The sequence below is a fragment of the Colobus angolensis genome, unplaced genomic scaffold (assembly GCF_000951035.1).
Source record: "Colobus angolensis palliatus isolate OR3802 unplaced genomic scaffold, Cang.pa_1.0 Scaffold295, whole genome shotgun sequence".
Taxonomy (NCBI): Eukaryota; Metazoa; Chordata; class Mammalia; order Primates; family Cercopithecidae; genus Colobus; species Colobus angolensis.
This window is the reverse complement of record NW_012116210.1, coordinates 86,230-104,624: the sequence shown is the minus strand read 5'-3', so window position 1 is coordinate 104,624 and position 18,395 is coordinate 86,230.

Below are 18,395 nucleotides of genomic sequence, written 5' to 3'. Positions count from 1 at the left end.
GAGAATTGCTTGAACCCAGGAGGCGGAAGTTGCAGTGAGCCGAGATCGTGCCACTGCACTCCAGCCTGGGTGCCAGAGGAAGACTCTGTCTTGGAAAAAAAAAAAATAGTAATAATATAAAAATAATTTTAATTTTTTCTCACTATAAGGGCATGCATATTTGATTTTTTTTAAAATAGAAGATACACAGGTAACTGAAAACAAGAAAAGTGAAACACAGATAGGTGACCAGGTCTTGGCTTGGAAATGCCATTATCCACTAAAAGCAACCAGGGCCCTTGGAGAAATGGCTGATTTCAAGGCTTAGAAAGTACAAGATAAGTCTGGAACGTCATGTTGTGCCAGAAAGACAGGGAATGCTCAAAATATATTATGGAGCCTGTCAAAAAGATATAGGAGCCAACTTGAAGGGCTCCTACTGGTCAAATTGAGGACAATTTGGAGCATCAAAATAAATATGGACAGTAATGGATTATAATCCATTGATGAAAATAAGACTATGAGCCCATTTTGATAATAAATGAATGATAATGATTCCTCGTAATTAATAAACATAGAAAGAATGATTACATTAAAACTCATTTGGCAAGTTTCATCAATGAATTCTAAATTGAAGGTGGGGAAGAAGTCTGATAAGGGATTGAAAATGTACAATAGTGTCAAAGTATCTTCCCTCAAATTATCTATTAGGTACATAAGGAGAAATAGAAGGCATACTATGGAAAAAGCACAAATGATAGCTAGATGATAAAAGTTAGTATCACTCCTAAGGGACAAAAAGACATCACGTGTCTCTAGATGTGATACCTTCAGAAGGATACAACAACATTTATGTAATATTTCAGACAAAAATGCATAATGTGATTCCAATTATGAGGACGTGTCAGACAATCTAAATTGTCTATAAAATAATAGTCCTGTGTTTTTAAAAACTGTTGCTGTCATAAACGACTGAGAAAAACCAATTAAAACTCTTGCAGATTGAGAAGACAAAAAGATGTGACAACTAAATGGGATGTGCTGTACTGAATTGGATTCTGGACATGGAAAATATAAATTCCTATAGAGGACAAATGAGGACAATTGATTAAGTTGGAATATAGACTATAGCTTAGATAAAAGCATTGTATCAATATTATATTTCTGGAATTTGCTAATGGTTCTGTAGTTATGTAAGGGAGTATCTTTGCCCTTAAGAAACGCATATTGAAATATTAAGGGCTAAAAGTCATGATATTTGTAACCTATTCTCAAATGTTTTATAAAAAGACTTGTGCAAGCAAAATGTAGACAGAACATAGAGCCTGTGCTAGACAGAAATAATAACAAATAAAACAGTGTGTTAACAATTGGTGTGTCTGGGGGAAGGGGATACAGAGTTGTTTGTAGTGTTGTACTATTCTTGCAACTTTTCAGTAGGTTAGAAATTATTTCAAAAATAATACATTCTAAAAAGAACAAAACAACATTGGAGTTACCTATTTTTTTTTTTTTTTTTTTTGGGATGAAGTCTTGCTCTGTTGCCCAGGCTGGAGTGTAGTGGTGCAATCTCAGCTCACTGCAACCTCCACCTCCTGGGTTCAAGCGATTCTCCTGCTTCAGCCTCCCGAGTAACTGGGGTTACAGGCAGAAGCCACCATGCCCGGCTAATTTTTCTTTTTCTTTTTCTTTTTTTTTTTTTTGTATTTTTAGTAGAGACAGGGTTTCACCATGTTGACCAGGCTGGTCTCAAACTCCTGACTTCAGGTGATCCTCCTTCCTTGGCCTCCCAAAGTGTTGGGATTACAGGCAAGAGCTGCTGCGCCCGGCCTGGAGTTACCTGTTTTTTAAACACTCACCTGTGACAAAAAGAACACCTGTAATTTTATTAACGTCAAGTGATCCTCGTTTACGCCAAGGTGGTGCTCAATCCAGAACTGCTTTTCAAGCAAAACTGGAATTAGAATGATGCCAAAGTTTTGTTAGTATAGCAAAGTATTGCCTATGGCTTTTCTCTGTAAACACACATACATACACATGGTTTATAATTCATCATAATTATTAACAGTAAGGCCAGGCGCGGTGGCTCATGCCTATAATCCTACCACCTTGGGAGGCTGAGGTGGGTGGATCACTCGGAGCTCAGGAATTGGAGACCAGCCTGGGCAACATGGTGAAACCCAGTCTCTACTAAAAATACAAAAATGAGCCATGCCTGTGGTTCTAGCTGCTCGGGAGGCTGAGGCAAGAGAATTGCTTGAGCTGGGAAGTAGAAGCTGCTGTGAGCTGAGATCACACCACTGTACTCCAGCCTGGGCAAAAGAGTGAGACTCCGTCTCAAACAGCAACAACAACAACAACAAAAACAGTATCTATCATTATTTGTATTATTCAACTTTATTGAATTGCCTTTATCTAATCAATAGTTGCCAAATGTAGGGTTTTTTTATCCCAGTTTTCTACCCCCCGACCTTTTTTTTTTTGAAACAGGGTCTTACTCTGTCACCCAGGCTAGAGAGCAATAGAGATCATGGCCCACAGCACCCTCGACCTCCTGGGCTCAGGCGATGCTCTCACCTCCGCCTCTAAAGTAGCTGGGAACACAGACACATACCACCATGCCCAGCTAATTTTTTAAAATTTATTTTTGTAGAGATGGGGTCTCCCTTTGCTGCCCAGGGCTGGTCTCAAACTCCTGGGTTAAAGTGGTCCTCCTGCCTCAGCCTTCCATAGTGTTGAGATTATAGGTGTGAGCCACTACACCTGGCCTTTTCTCACTATTAACAAGGCTTCTGAGAATATGCTTGTAGATAAATCTCTGAGCACAGCTATGAACTTGTCCTTAGAATAAATTCCTAGACATGAAATAACTAGGTCAAAGGGCTAACATATTTTTAAGGCTTTTGATATGAGTAAAAAATTTTCAAACTTCCTTCCCAAAAGTTTGCACCAATGCATTGCCTCACCAGTTTTTTATGAGACGATCTATTTTCAATTCCCTTACCTCCAACCGTATTGATTTTTCACCTTTTATCTTTGCCAAATGCAATGAAGGGAATCGTCTCCCCTCTGTGGTTCTCATCTGTAGTTCTTTGATTATTCCTGAGAGTGAACTCAAGCACTTGCGTTTCTTCTTTTTCCAATGATAGCTAATAATGTATTTCATCAGATCGAAGGACACACTGGTTGTAAGATATATCATCATTATTTTATGTGCCATTAAAGAAAGAACAGTGCATCCCAATTTCTGAAATGTTGAAACATGTGCACTTAGAATTTGTGAAATAAGTAGTTTAAAAAGTATCTCTGAGATCTGTGGTCTGAATCAGCTCAGATTCAGGTCAAGAAATGAGGCTGCCTGGGGCCCTGTGCGATTGGGCAAGTTGCTTAACCTTCAGGATGATTCGCAAAGTCCTTTGGGATTTTTCAGAACCTAAGAGGCATTATTAAAACAAAGATAATAATACCTTTCCCGACCAACTTGTTTTTCACTTTTCCTAATGTTTACTAAACACTGATGTTCTGTGTCATTCCCAGTGTCTGCACATGAGGAGTTTGCAATTTAATGGGGAGACAAACAGATTAATTGTTCTGCCTGGGGAAGTCATGTAAGGCTAAGAGAAGGAGGCAAAGAGGCAGAGGGAGAGCTTGATCTTGTGGGATTTATTCATTCAGCAAATATTTATTCATCCTCTACCATGTGCCCAGGACTATGCTAGGTGCTGAGGTTGAGTGGGTATATATATATTTTTTCTTTGAGACCGAGTCTCACTCTATCACCCAGTCTGGAGTGCAGTGGCGGGATCTTGGCTCACTGCAGGCTCCGCCTCCCAGGTTCAAGCGATTCTCCTGCCTCAGTCTCCCGAGTAGCTGGGATTACAAGCGTGCGACCCCAAGCCTGGCAAATTTTTGTATTTTTAGTAGAGATGGTGTTTCACCATGTTGGCCAGGTTGGTCTCGAACTCCTGACCTCATATGATCCACCAGCCTTGGCCTCCCAAAGTGCAGGGATTACAGACGTGAGCCACTGTGCCCAGCCCAAGTGGGTATTTTTAAGACGTGCATCGGGGATGAGCATTCAGGGCAGAGGGAACAGTAGGGATGGTGAGGTAAAGGAAGTTTAAGTGTTTCCTGGGAAACAGGGAATGGCTCCCAGGAGCTGGGAAGCTGCAGAAGATGGGGCAAAAGATGGGATATTATCAACCCCATTTGGTTGATGAAGAAACTGAGGCTCAGACAGACAAGGTATGCAATGTTCTAGGGCCCCATAGCAAAGGAGTACTGCATGGTGTTGGATTTATCTGTTTGTGCATCTGGCTCTCCACTCCTGCCCAATGATGAGTTCTTTAAGAGAAGAAGGCATCATCTTTTATTCTAAGTACCTAGCACAGTCAGGTCCCATTATGGATGTTGCCATACCTACTTGTCGAATGAATGAATGAATGAATGAATGAATGGGTGAACTATTACAGAAGAGGCGGACGTCAAGTCTCCTTCCTGCAGCCCACAGGTTTGAATGAGTTCAGGCTCAAAGAACTGTTTATATCATTTCCGTCCAGGTATTTCCTAGAGGCCTACACTGCCCAGTGCCTGGCCCTATTTGCCTGGATTGTGCAAGGAAGAGGCTTCACTGGTTTAACCACTCTAAATTGAAACCCTGCTTAGCCTCTGGGAAGGCAACCTGAGTTGGAAGGACAGGCAGTACCTCCTAGGGCCTCAGGGTGAGCACAGGTAGGCCTGTTCCTAGAACTGCCTCTTCCTCCTGAGACTTCCCTAGAACAGTGACTCAAGGCCTTTAGGCAAATCTTGTTTCCAAGGTAATTTGCCTAATGGGAAGAATGAGTAAGGGCTTTATGAACTGTAAAAGGCTGTGCAAACAGGAGGGATTACCATTTGGTATTGCTACTAATCTCGTGGAAAGAGAGTTCTAATAGGAACTTTAGTAATCACTTCTTCTGTTCTCTATCTCCATTTTGCAGATGAGGACAGTGAAGCCAAAGAGGGGAACGGACTTGGCTAAAGTTACCCAATAGGCAAGGAGACCCAGGAAATACAGCACACTGGTAAAAAGCTGGTGTATCTGTGAAGACAAATGGGTCACATCTCAGCTTCACGCATTATTAGCTGGGGGGAGCTTGGGAAGGTGAATAAGTTCTCTAAGCATCAGCTTCTTCATTTATAAAATGGAATAATGATAATTAATTTAGGGGTTGTTGTAAGGATTGAATAAGGTAACAAATGAATGGAAAGACCTTTATATGTATCTGGAATGCAGAAGGTGATGAATAAATGTTAGGTGTTATGACTTTGCTACTATTATTATTTATTATTATATATTGGCGGAGGTGGGCTAGGATACATGACCGCCTGTCTCCCATTCTGTTTTCTGCAGTCACCAAACTCCTGGAGTTCAGCCTATCAGACTAAGTTTACTACGGTTTCATTCATTCATCACATATTCAATGAGCACCCTTTATGTATTAAGCAAAATGCTAGTTACTGTATGTGTTGGGGTGGTGACAGGGAGTGGGCAGGTGACAAGCAAGAGGTATAAAAATGAAACAAACATGGTCCATGCTGCCAAGATGAGTACAGCCTGGAGGGATTAGAAGTGGAAGGGAAAGGAGGAGCTCTCCCTACATACAAGAGGCAAATCACCTTACAAGGTAAAATTGATTCTGGAAGTCATTTTGGGAGATCAAGGAGCCATTCAGAAACCTGAGTAGGTCCAAGCCAGTTCAACATCTTCTGGGATCAACACAAAACCCCCTGCACAGGATAAAACCTCCACACACACCACTCCTGGTTCTGTTGGCAGATGCTTGTCCCACAACTCAGAGGCTAGAGGACCTAAATGGCCCTGTCTGGGGAATTAAAGGAACCCAGGACTCTCCCCTTTGGGGGACCCAGCTCCACACTGTCACCAGTTCTCCTTTCTGAAACACAAGTGTGCTTCTCTGTGCAGAGCAGCAGGCATCCGTGGAAGAATCAGATCGGGACAACATCTGTCTCTGCCCTTGGGAGAGGTGAGATCATGTTTGTGTGAGGACTAGAGATAAGGCTTTAAACAAGGGACCTGGGGCGGCTGTCCATCAGCCGCCACGTCAAGGTCAGACAGCACCAAAGTCAGGGAGGCATCCAGAAATGAACATGCGTAGCTTCTCTAAAAGCACCAATGAAAACGACTCAAAATCAAGAGAGGAGAGAGAGCGGGGGAAAGAAAAAGGAAAAAAAAATAGGCTATGAGCCAAACACTTTCATAGATGCCATCTAATTTAGTCTTTACCACAATCATCTTTTACAGATGAAGACACCAAAACTTAGAAAGGGTAAGAAACCTGCCTCGGCTAATTGATGGTGAAACTCAAACTTAAACCAATACCTCGAAATTAACACCTGAGAAAAGAGCAAGGAATCTCTGGACTGGTTCTTACGCCCCACCAAACCAGAATAATGAGAAGCAAAAAGCATCTGTCCCGTGGAACAAGATTTCTTCTTTCAAATCCAGCTTAAATAACACCTCTGCCGCCTGATCACTCTCATCAGAACAACTACTCCCTATTCCGAATTCCTTTAATCAAGATTTTTTGTTAATGTTTTTTTGTTTTGTTTTGTTTTTGAGACGGAGTCTCACTCTGTCTCCCAGGCTGGAGAGCAGTGGCGCGATCTCGGTTCACTGCAAGCTCCGCCTCCCGGGTTCACGCCATTCTCCTGCTTCAGCTCCCCGGAGTAGCTGGGACTACAGGCGCCCGCCGCCACGCCCGGCTAATTTTTTGTATTTTAGTAGAGACGGGGTTTCACCGTGTTCGCCAGGATGGTCTCGATCTCCTGACCTCGTGATCTGCCACCCTTGGCCTCCCAAAGTGCTGGGATTACAGGCGTGAGCCACCGTGCCCGGCCTTTGTTAAATATTTTTACTGTGTGTATGGCACCTAATCCGGACCTAACTGCCTGTCTTTTTGGCAAGGGTTCTCAGACAGGAGAAGGGCTATGCAGAAGTGGACGTGTTCCTTAAGTGGAAGGACAGTGCATCCTGCTAGAAAGGGCAAGAGATAGCAATTCAGAAAAACATGCATGCAAATCCCAGCTCCACCACCTGCCAGCTGTATAATGCTGTGCCCTTATTAACTTTTCTCAGGGCCCTCATCTTTGTTTTGCTTTAAATTTTTAGTTTTTGTGGGTACATAGTAGGCATATATATTTATGACATAGATGGAATATTTTGATACAGGCATGCAATGTGCAATAATCCCGTCAGAATTAATGGGATATCCAGCCCCTCAAGCATTTATCCTTTGTGTTACAAACAATCCAATTATAGGATTTTAGTTATTTTTGAATGTACAATTAAATTATTATTGACTATAGTCACCCTGTTGTGCTATCAAATACTAGGTCTCTTGCTTCCTTCCTGCCTTCCTCCCTCCCTCCCATTCCCCACACCCCCTTTCTTTCTTTCTTGACAGGATCTTGCTCTGTTGCCCAGGCTGGAGTGCATTGGCACAAACTCAGCTCACTGCAACCTCTGCCTTCCAGGCTCAAATGATCCTCCCACCTCAGCTTCCCGAGTAGCTGAGACTATAGGTGCGCACCATTATGCCTTCCTTTTTTTCTTTCTTTTTTTTTTTTTTGTAGAGATGAAGTCTCACTATGTTGCCCAGGGTGGTCTCAAACTCCTGGGCTCAGGCGATCCTCCCGCCTTGGCCTCCTAAAGTGTTGGGATTACAGGAGTGAGCCATTGCATCCGGCCCTTATTCATGCTTTCTAGCTATTTTTCTTTACCTAGTAATCATCTCTGCATGTCCCTATCATTTCCCCCTCTACTCTTCTCAGCCTCCGGTAGCCATCCTTCTACTCTCTGTCTCCATGAGTTCAAATGTTTCCATTTTTAGCTCCCACAGACAAGTGAGAATATGTGAAGCTTGTCTTTCTGTGCCTGGCTTATCTCCCTTAATAACTTCCAGTTCCATCCATGTTGTTGCAGATGGCAGGATCTTGTTAGTTTCTTGATCTTAAAATGGAGATCTGAATATCCTCTTTACAGGTTGTTCTAAAGTGCTTTAGGGATAAAATACTTAACACTCCCAGGACAATACCTCTTATGTGGAACCTCCTTTCCCCTTGCTGTGTGTTTCCATGTAGAGGGACATCAATGCATGTAACACTCCTGGCTTCTTTCTGGTCCTGTGCTCAGAATTCTACAAGAAGTTTATTTTTGCAGCAAATGACAGCTCCTATTTATTGAAAGCCTGATGCCAAAATATGTTGAGATCAGAGCAGGTTTCTGAGGGATACCCATCACCACCTTCTTGTAGTCCCTCCTTGGCAAATTTGGGAGTAGGAAATGGGCATATGTACACCCGCCTCATGTCTACTTTTCCTTTGGAATTCAGCCGCCACCAGAAGCCCACATTCTGCCCCGCTCTTCCATACATTATATATTTCTGGAGAGGCACACTACATGGGGAGGCCGGCATTTTTCCACCACTGCCCAGGACCGGGTGCAAGTCAGACTGATTCTGGTCAGCAGAAGCCTGTTGTTGCCTTAAACCTAAGCTGAGCTCTCCAATACCGTCTCTGCCATTTTGTTCTCCACCTGCCAGAGTCCTCTATTATTTTAAATGGTTCGGAACTGGGACTACAAGAAGGTGGTGATGGGTATCCCTCAGAAACCTGCTCTGATCTCAACATATTTTGGCATCAGGCTTTCAATAAATAGGAGCTGTCATTTGCAGCAAAAATAAACTTCTTGTATTTGTAGTGGTGACTCTGCCCCTTCTATGTCCTCTCTTGGGCAACACCCTCAGTGCTCCCCACCCCGAGCTGATGTTCTTTCCCACCACTCCCAGGACACTTCCTAGCAGTGTTGACCTGAGCTCAGTCATCAGCAAGTGTCTTGCTGGGACACTTCCTTAAGCCCCACCCCAGAAAAGTAAACTTCCTTTTCCAAGAAGCAGGATACATATTCCTTTTGCTGGAAGTTTTTTATGGTAGGTTCTCAGCTCCTTGTTCTTTGTAGATGTAGACTCTCTGGTGCATCTATGAAGCGTTCTGCTTGCTTTCCTGTTAATATGAGAACATGGAGGTGATAGAAGGGTTAATTTTTCAGAACTCAAAGTGGCTTCCCTGCTAATCTCCACTGTTTGTAAAAATGTGAGATTTAGCCAAAGCAATAGTGCTAATAGTTAATTAACTGGAGGAGAACCATGGAGCAATGGGATTTAAATACCCATTTGCACACCTGCACTCCCCTTTTAAATTCCCCAAGATCTTGCATTTGGAAAATGACCTGGAGGAAACCCATAGCAACCTTTATGTGGGTTGAGGGATTATAAGTGATTTTGACCTTCTTCAGATATCTCAATGTTTTAAAATAAATTTTCTACATTGAGTATGTTTTAATTTTAAAATCAAAAGTAAAAGGGATTAAACATAAAACTCACCTGAAAAAAACATATGATTTGGAGAGATGCAAAATAATTCCTAGAGCCTTTAATAATGCTTATGAGATACCTAGTATGTATGAGGCACTGTGTCATTTGCTGTGGAGAATACAAAGTGTGCAAAACACGGTCCTTGCCCTGAAAAGGATCAGGCAACATGAACAACTACCTCTTGAATTTGTAAGTTGCAAAGGTTGAGCTAGGGTGATCTGCAAGGATGCGGGTGTGACTTGCAGGTAGTGTCTGTTTAGGTCAACAAATTTTACTGAGGATCTACGTGGCAGGTCCTGTCTTCAATGCTGAGATATGTTAATCCATAGAAACACAAAGAAAATTGGAGGTTACCAAGAGCTGGGGAGAGGGGGAAGTGGAGACTGCTTAATGGGTACGGAGGTTATTTGGGTGGGGGTTGATGGAAAGAGGGGATGGTTGCACAATACTGTGAATGTACTAAATGCCACTGAATTGAACACTTTACAATGGTTAATTTGATGTGTTTTGTATCAATAAAGAACAGGGGGAACTGGATCTTCTGTGAACCCCCCTAGTTATCATCTATCTCTCTCTCGAATGACCCACGTGTCCTGAATGTCAGTCCATATTTGCTGTTTGTGCTTCTTTGCTCCTGTTCACTCTGAACCTACTGTAATCTGGCTTCTTTGCCCCCATCACTTCTGTGAAGCCACTAATAACTGCATAATTATCAAATCCAATGAGCATTTTACAATTCTTTTAATAGTCATTATCAGACTAATACACCCAACTGCACTTTGGGCATCTCCACTTAGATGTCCAATTCCAGAGGCCTCACTTTTTCATCTGTAAAATAAAAAAAGGACCTGTCTCATAGGGCTGTTGTGAGGATTGAGCACAGTGGTATGCTGGTCAATGTTTAACAACCAGCTCTGGGGACAGAGGACTCCTGATTCACAACATTTGCTAATTTCTGTGGTGCAAATACTCCTACTAAAGCTGATTTCAAGGAACCAATGTAACATTATTGCACGTGGAATTAGATATGGGAACCATTACATCTTACTTGCACCATGCAGATACAGTGGACATTACCTGAGCCTGGATAACAGCGAAGGGTAGTAAAATAATTAGGAACTGCCAGGCGCAGTGACTCATGCCTGTAATCCCCGCACTTTGGGAGGCTGAGGTGGGTGGATCACCTGAGGTCAGGAGTTCAAGACCAGACTGACCAACATGGAGAAACCCCATCTCTACTAAAAACACAAAATTAGCCGGGCTCGGTGGCACGCACCCGTAACCTCAGCTACTCAGGAGGCTGAAGCAGGAGAATCACTTGAACCTGGGAGGCGGAGATTGCGGTGAGCTGAGATCGCGCCATTGCACTCCAGCCTGGGCAACAAGAGCGAAACTCTGTCTGGAAAAAAAAAGATAATAATAATAATTAGAAACTGATGAGTTTCTATTATATTTGTTTATAATCCAATGTATTTAATTGTGAGTTTATATAATTTGATTTTTAATAATTGCTATGTTTAGGGATTTTTAATAATTACTGTGTTTAGTGACTGGCTTGCAAAATTCTTGAAAATTTAATAATTGGCTCTTGCAAGCCAGTCCAAGCTGGCTCCAGGGACTGTTGAATGAACTACAGCTTGTACCCAGCTTAAGAGAGAACTCAGCATATGCAAAGTGCTCTCTAAATGGTAGCCAGTATGATTCTTGTCATTTATTTTATTACACAATTTATGATTGTAGTAGAAAAGTCAGGAAAAACACATTTTAAATGCACCTTTGTATGATTTTTTAGGGTTGCATTATTTAACTGAGGAACGTGGACTCAAGGGATGCCCATGCAACATGGTTTACTCATAAAATTAGTGTGTTTGGCATAAATTCAGGACTGAGACCTGGAAAAGAACTAAAAAACTTTGAGTTAAAAAGTATAAAAATTTTGACTTACTGTGGTATTGCAGGTGAGAGCAGGAAGTTGAAGGCAGCTCTTCACCAGGGGCTGGAGAAGTAACAGGAAGGATCACAGTGAGCGGTGCTGCACGGCGGTCAGAAGCAGCAACCTGGAGTGCCGTCACGCACTGCAAAACGACGTGCTGGGTCAACAACGGACCCATGTGCCACAGTGTTCCCATTAGATTACAGTGGGGCTGAAAAAGTCCGCCTAGTGATGTTGTAGCCAAAAACTAGTACATAGTGCAAGACATTACTTGTGCGTGGTGATGCTGCTGTAAACAAACCACTGTGCTACCAGTGGTATAAAACAGAGCAATACAATCATGTACAGTATAGAATATTTGATCATGATAGTAAACAACTAAGTTACTGGTTCGTGTATTTACCATACTTATTTTTGTTATTTTAGACAGCACTCCTTCTACTTAAACAAAAAAAGTAATGGTAAACATCTTCAGATAGGTCCTTCAGGAGGTATCCAGAAGAAGGTGTTGTTATTATAGGAGATGACAGCTCTATGCGTGTTATTGTCCCTGAAGCCCTTCCAGTGGGACAAGTTGTGGGGGTGGAAGACAGTGATATAGATGGTTCTGACCCCATGTAGGTCTAGGCTAACGTGTTTGTCTCTTAGTTTTTAACGAAAGTTTTAAAAAGTAAAATAATTTTTAGAAGTAGGAAAAAGCTTATAAAATAAAAATATAAAGAAAGGAAATATTTTTGTACAGATGTTCAATGTGTTTGTGTTTTAAGCTCAGTGTTAATACAAGAGTCAAAAGTCTACAGTAATGGACAGTAATGTCCTAGACCTTCACATTCATTCACCACTCACTTGCTGACTCACCCAGAGCAGCTTCCAGTCCTGCCTGCTCCATTCATGGTAAGTGCCCTATGTCGGTGTACCGTTTTTTAAAAATTTTTATACTGTATTTTTACTGTAGTTTTTCTGTGGTTATATATACAAATAGTTACCATTGTGTTACAATTGTCTATGATATTCAGTACAGTAAACTGCTGTACAGATTTGTAGCCTGGGACCAATAGGCTAGATTACATAGCCTAGGCGTATAGTAGGCTAGACTGTCTAGGTTTGTGTAAGTACACACTATGGTGTTCACACAAGGATGAAATTGCCTAATGATGCATTTCTCAGAACAGATCTCCATTGTTAAGCAACACATGAATATATGTATATTCCCGTATTAGTCTGTTCTCACACTGCTAATAAAGACATACCCGAGACTGGGTAATTTATAAAGGAAAGAGGTTTAATGGACTCACAGTTCCACATGGCTGGGGAGGGCTCACAATCATGGTCGAAGGAAAGGGAAAGCAAGACATGCCTTTCATGGCAGCAGGCAAGAGGGCGTGTGCAGGGAAACTCCCCTTTATAAAACTATCAGATCTCCTGAGACTTATTCACTATCCCAAGAACAGCGTGGGAAACACCTGCCCCGATGATTCAATTACCTCCCACCAGGTCCCTCCCACAACACATAGGAATCATGGGAGCTGCAACTCAAGATGAGATTTGGGTGCGGACATAGCCAAACCAGGTCAGTACCGTTGTAAGATATAGAATATTCTGTTATGTGTATGTGTGTATGCATGTATTTAATGAATAGAATATTACTGTCCTCCAGATCTCATCCTGTTTCTTTTTCATTTCCCATAGCACTGTTTCCGTGATCTGCATTACTACACATATGTATTTGTATCTGTCATGGTCCAGGCAGGGAAAAGATGGACACACACATATTGCACAGTTGGAGAATTAGTGAAAGGACTATTTACAGAGGTGTGGGCAGGGTTAGGAAAAGCACCCAATGACAGTGAGGTGCCCTGGAGCTAGGAACAGCCATGGGACCTAACCGTGTCCTGGACAGTAAAGGCCAACTCCGTTGAGAGAGCCACCTAGAAAGGGCCACCTTACAGGAGCTGTGGGGATGCAGCCATCAGCTGACCCCAGGGGAGGACCTTGCTCTCTGGCAGGGAGGGAGAAAGGGGTGTAAATACTCTGGCTTCCCTTTCCTGCCACCTTCTGAATCTCCTGACGGTGCTTCCCATTGCCCAAACCCAATCAGAAGGCAAGGAGCTAACAAGCACATTGATGCACACCCTGCAGATGAGCCTCCGGGGACCAGACCTGGGCTGAGATAAACAAAGAGCCCATCTAGAGGTGCAAATGGAAGCCATCCAGCACAATAATTGCGGGACATAAATCAACCATATTAGGATAAAGGTTAATGGGGCGGGGGTGTGGGAGTGGAAAGGGAGTGAGAACTTGGAATGTAAAAGAAAACAAGAAGCTGTTTGCATGAATGTTGAGATAATCATGTCTTAAATGGAAGAGTCTAATTAACTCAACTCTCAACTCTGAGGTTGAAAAGAGAAAGCAAATCTGACGTTTGCTAGAAAGGCAGCAACCATTCTAAAGAAGTCTTTGGAAAACGTCCTTTTCCCCCATACTGTTTGTGTTGCAATTCAGATCTTCCCATCTGAACCCTGGGCTGGAGAGAGAATTGAGTCCTTGTGTGAAAGAATGGGTTGGCCGCCGGAAGGGACCTAGGGCGAGGTCCGTTAGATGAAAAACAAAGGGAGAAATGTGCGTGTGGGCAGGAGAATGGGTCTCAGGAGTGCATTTAAAAATCTGTATTTATCAAGAAAGAGGAATAGAAGGCATGTAGGCAATTAGGAAGGGATGATGCTTTTCTTGTAAAAAAGAAGGTGTGTGTGTGTGTGTATATATATATATACACATATATATATATACATATACATATATATATATACACACACACACATATATATATGTGTGTATATATATATATATATATATATATGAAAAGAAAAATATCTGGCAGGCAAAACATCAAAATATGAATGGTGGTTGTCTTTGGATGTGGATTATGAAGAGTTGTGTTTATTTATTTTATCTGCTTTCCCGCATTTTCTACTTTTTATAAAGTAAACCTGAGTTATTTATGCAATAAGAAAGGATTTAAACAAGAAAGGTAGTAATATCTATGCAAAACACTCATAGCCAAGAAGACCGATGGTGTCTGAAAGCCGTGCCACGTTTCTTCCCTCTGCTCACCTTTTCCTCCTCATCGCTCCTCCCTCTTCTGCCTCCCGGTTCTGTACACGACTTATTAGCTCACAGTGAGCTGACTGACTATTTGCAGTGGAAAGTCACAGACATGACTTGGGCTTAGCTGAAAACAAGAGGGTCATCAAATGATTTAATTGTAACCGCCACTTGGTAACATTCTCTACTTTCCACCAAGAGGTTGAATGATGGTTAAAAAGTAATCCTTCCTGGAATTTCGTACTTATATCAGTTTCTCACCTGCAACCTCCACCTCCCAGGTTCAAGCGATTCTCCTGCCTCAGTCTCCCAATTAGCTGGAATTGCAGGCACCTGCTACCACAACTAACCAATTTTTCTATTTTTTTCCGTAGAGATGAGGTTTCACCATATTGGCTAGGCTGGTCTCAAACTCCTGACCTCAAGTGATCGGCCCACCTTGGCCTCCCAAAGTGCTGGGATTTTCTATTTCTTTGCGGTTCAATCTTGGTAGGTTGTATGCATGTCCAGGAATTTATCCATTTCCTCTAGGTTTTCCAATTTGTTGGTGTATAGTTGTTTATTTTGTAATATTTATTTATTTATTTTTTGAGATGGAGTTTCGCTTTTGTTGCCCAGGCTGGAGTGCAATGGTGCAATCTTGGCTCACTGCAACCTCCGCCTCCCAGGTTCAGGTGATTCTCCTGCCTCAGCCTCCTGAGTACCTGGGATTACAGGCACCTGCCACCATACCCAGCTAATTTTTTGTGTTTTCAATAGAGATGGGGGTTTCATCACGTTGGCCAGGCTGGTCTCGAACTCCTGACCTCAGGTGATCCACCCGCCTCAGCCTTCTGGATGTTTGTAATAGTCTCTAATAATTCTTTGTATTTCTGTGGTCTCAGCTGTAAAATAATATATATAGCTTTAGGCATACCCCTTAACCTTTTACTGTTTCTCTCATTTGTTAAATGTGAAAATTGCAAAATAAGGAGAACAATATTAGCCTAACAATGTTATTGTGAAGACAGAAATACCGAATGTGAAAGTAAAGTGCTTTGAAAACTGTGGCTCACCATACAAACGTTGAGTTAGAGTTCTTGTGAGCAGATGACAGAGAATCCACCAGACTCCAGCTCTCTGAGACACCTGGCACATTGTCCCCTGAAATTTTACTTGCAAAATCAATTCAAATTGGCTTCCATACAGACTCTTCCTCATGAACTGAAAGTCAGCCAAAAGACACTGAACAAAGAGCCGCAGTGATTATTACCATCTCAAACAACAAGCCGTGTTTACCAGAGATGCTGGCTTTAGGATCAACCTTCTTGAAGGAGGTCTTTATGTATTGATTGCGAAGTTTTACCAGGCAGAATTTTAATAACATTTCCCAGGGAAACGAAATTGAAGGGCTTTGCCAACCTCCATTACAACCAGAAATTTACAAATGGACTTAAAGGACTGAAGCCTCTTAATCTGATTTCCCCTTCCAGTCCTACCTGTGGGGAGGCTGCACAGTCAGAGGTGGGCGGTGGGGGTCTGCACAGACATTTGGTAGCTTTTACTCTCTGAGCAGGCATCACCTTCATGCTCATCGTCACCATTATCAGAGCAGCATCAATGTACTCAAATCTAGGTACTTCCTTTGGGCTAGATGCTCTACAGATAGTATCTGGTTTACTTTTCATCACTATCCCAATGACACAGGGTCAAGGTTCATTCTCATTTTACAAAAAAATAGAAATGAAGTCTCAGAGCAGTTATGTCTTGCCCATGTGCCTACAGCCGGGAAATGGCAGAGTAGGGATTTATGCTCAGGGCTTTGTATGCCAAAGCCTGAATGCCTAACCACTCATCATACCACCTCCCAGGGGGAGGCTGGTTGAGCTCCTTGAGGCTGCAAGGAGCAGATATCTGCAGGCAATGCTCAGTTACCACAGTTGTTGCAACACTATCTCTCGCCTGACTCTTCTCAGGGGAATAGTGATTCTGAGTCCTCTGGCTTCACAGAAACACACACACACACACACACACACACACATCATTGTTTAAGACCTGGCTTGGCCTTGTTGGGTCTACAGCTTGAGCTTGAGCATCCTTTGTTTTTCTCCACAAGCACCCAAAAGTCCTGCTTCCCAAAGTAATGTCCCAATTGAGGGCTTGGAGGCCGTCCAGTATGGAGCATTTGATTGGGCAGAGAGTATTCCCTGTCAAGTCATAGAATCACCTAGCACAACACTCTTGGGGCCATTTCTTTTTTTTTTTTTTTTTAGACGGAGTCTCGCTCTGTCGCCCAGGCTGGAGTGCAGTGGCCAGATCTCAGCTCACTGCAAGCTCTGCCTCCCAGGTTTACACCATTCTCCTGCCTCAGCCTCCCGAGTAGCTGGGACTACAGGCGCCCGCCACCTTGCCCGGCTAGTTTTTTGTATTTTTTTAGTAGAGACGGGGTTTCACCGTGTTCGCCAGGATGGTCTCGATCTCCTGACCTCATGATCCACCCGTCTCAGCCTCTCAAAGTGCTGGGATTACAGGCTTGAGCCACCGTGCCCGGCCGGGGCCATTTCTTGAGAGGAAGTCTCCGAATGAAGCTGGCACTTAGAAATTTATGGCCCTCTCTCCAGCACAGAATCGTGGAACCGAAACCTTCAGACAGACCTGTATTCAAATGGTGCCTCTGTCACTTACAACCACATGATCTTGGGCAATGGTGACAAGACTATCACCATTTTTCAGGTACCCATGCAGTTTTTCAACTCTTGCCCCTCTTTTTCCCCAACCACACCTGGCTCTTGTATTTCCAGTGTCTATTTTTCCAACCTTTGTGTCCATGTGTACTCGATGTTTAGCTCCCACTTATAAGTGAGAACATGCAGTATTTGTTCCTGTATTAGTTTACCTAGGATAACGGCTTCCATCTCCATCCATGTTGCTGCAAAGAACATGATCTCATTCTTTACATGGCTGCATAGTATTCCGTGGTGTGTATTTACCACATTTTCTTTATCCAATCCACTGCTGATGGGCACCTGGGTTGATTCCATGCCTTAGCTATTGGAAATTAGCTCCATGCTTTTAATACATAATCCTAATTATAATCCTAATTGTATTGTTTTGTGATTGTTTAGTATCTGTCTTCTCCTACCATCCCATAAGCTCAGCTGAGGGAAAAGTAAGTTTATTTGGTTCACTGTTATGTTCTCTGCACATATAACCATATCTAGAACATGGGAAATGCTCGGTGATTGCTCACTGGAGTGAACTACTGAAAGAAGGGGGTCTGAGGTCAGGTTTTCTGGAAATAGAGCCTAATATGGGGAACTTTGCACAAGAAACTTACCAAAGAAGGGCTTTCAGAAGAAAGAGAGTGAGAGCAAGTCCTAAGGAAGGATGTGGTCTCAGTCAGAGGCCAGTCTCAGCCTGACCCCCTAGGGGACTCTGGGTGGGGATTCTCTGCAGGCTCGCTGCCTCCTTGAGGCCCCTCTGTTATTCATTGGCTGCAAGTGGCTGGGACGGATGGGAGTGTGTAACCTCCCAGGAGGATATCTCCTGATGACTGAGGGCAATTCTCCAGAGAAAGGGGCAGCTGTGAGCGTGACTCACAGCATTCAGGCATGGGTGCACTCACCTGCACAGGAGATCTGGGTGGGGCACCAACAGCATGCATGACAAACAGAGACACACTCGGTGTGCGGGAGTTATAACCAGACGCTGCCAACGCCCCTTCCATTGGAAAGTTCTGTGACCTTAGGATGTCTATAGGAAACAAGCCCAAGGAGTACAATTCTTTCATCTTGTGGGATTTTTATTAGGCATCACAGAAGCTGGAAAGTTAATAGCCCGCATCTCTGAGTAGCTTGGGCCTTGGCGTGTCTTCTCAAGCCTGAAGCGCCTGCTGGCGTGGCTTTAGCACCCTGGGGGCCCCCAAACAGCAGATTCCACACTCCAGGCTCCCTCTTCTCTGGAAGAAA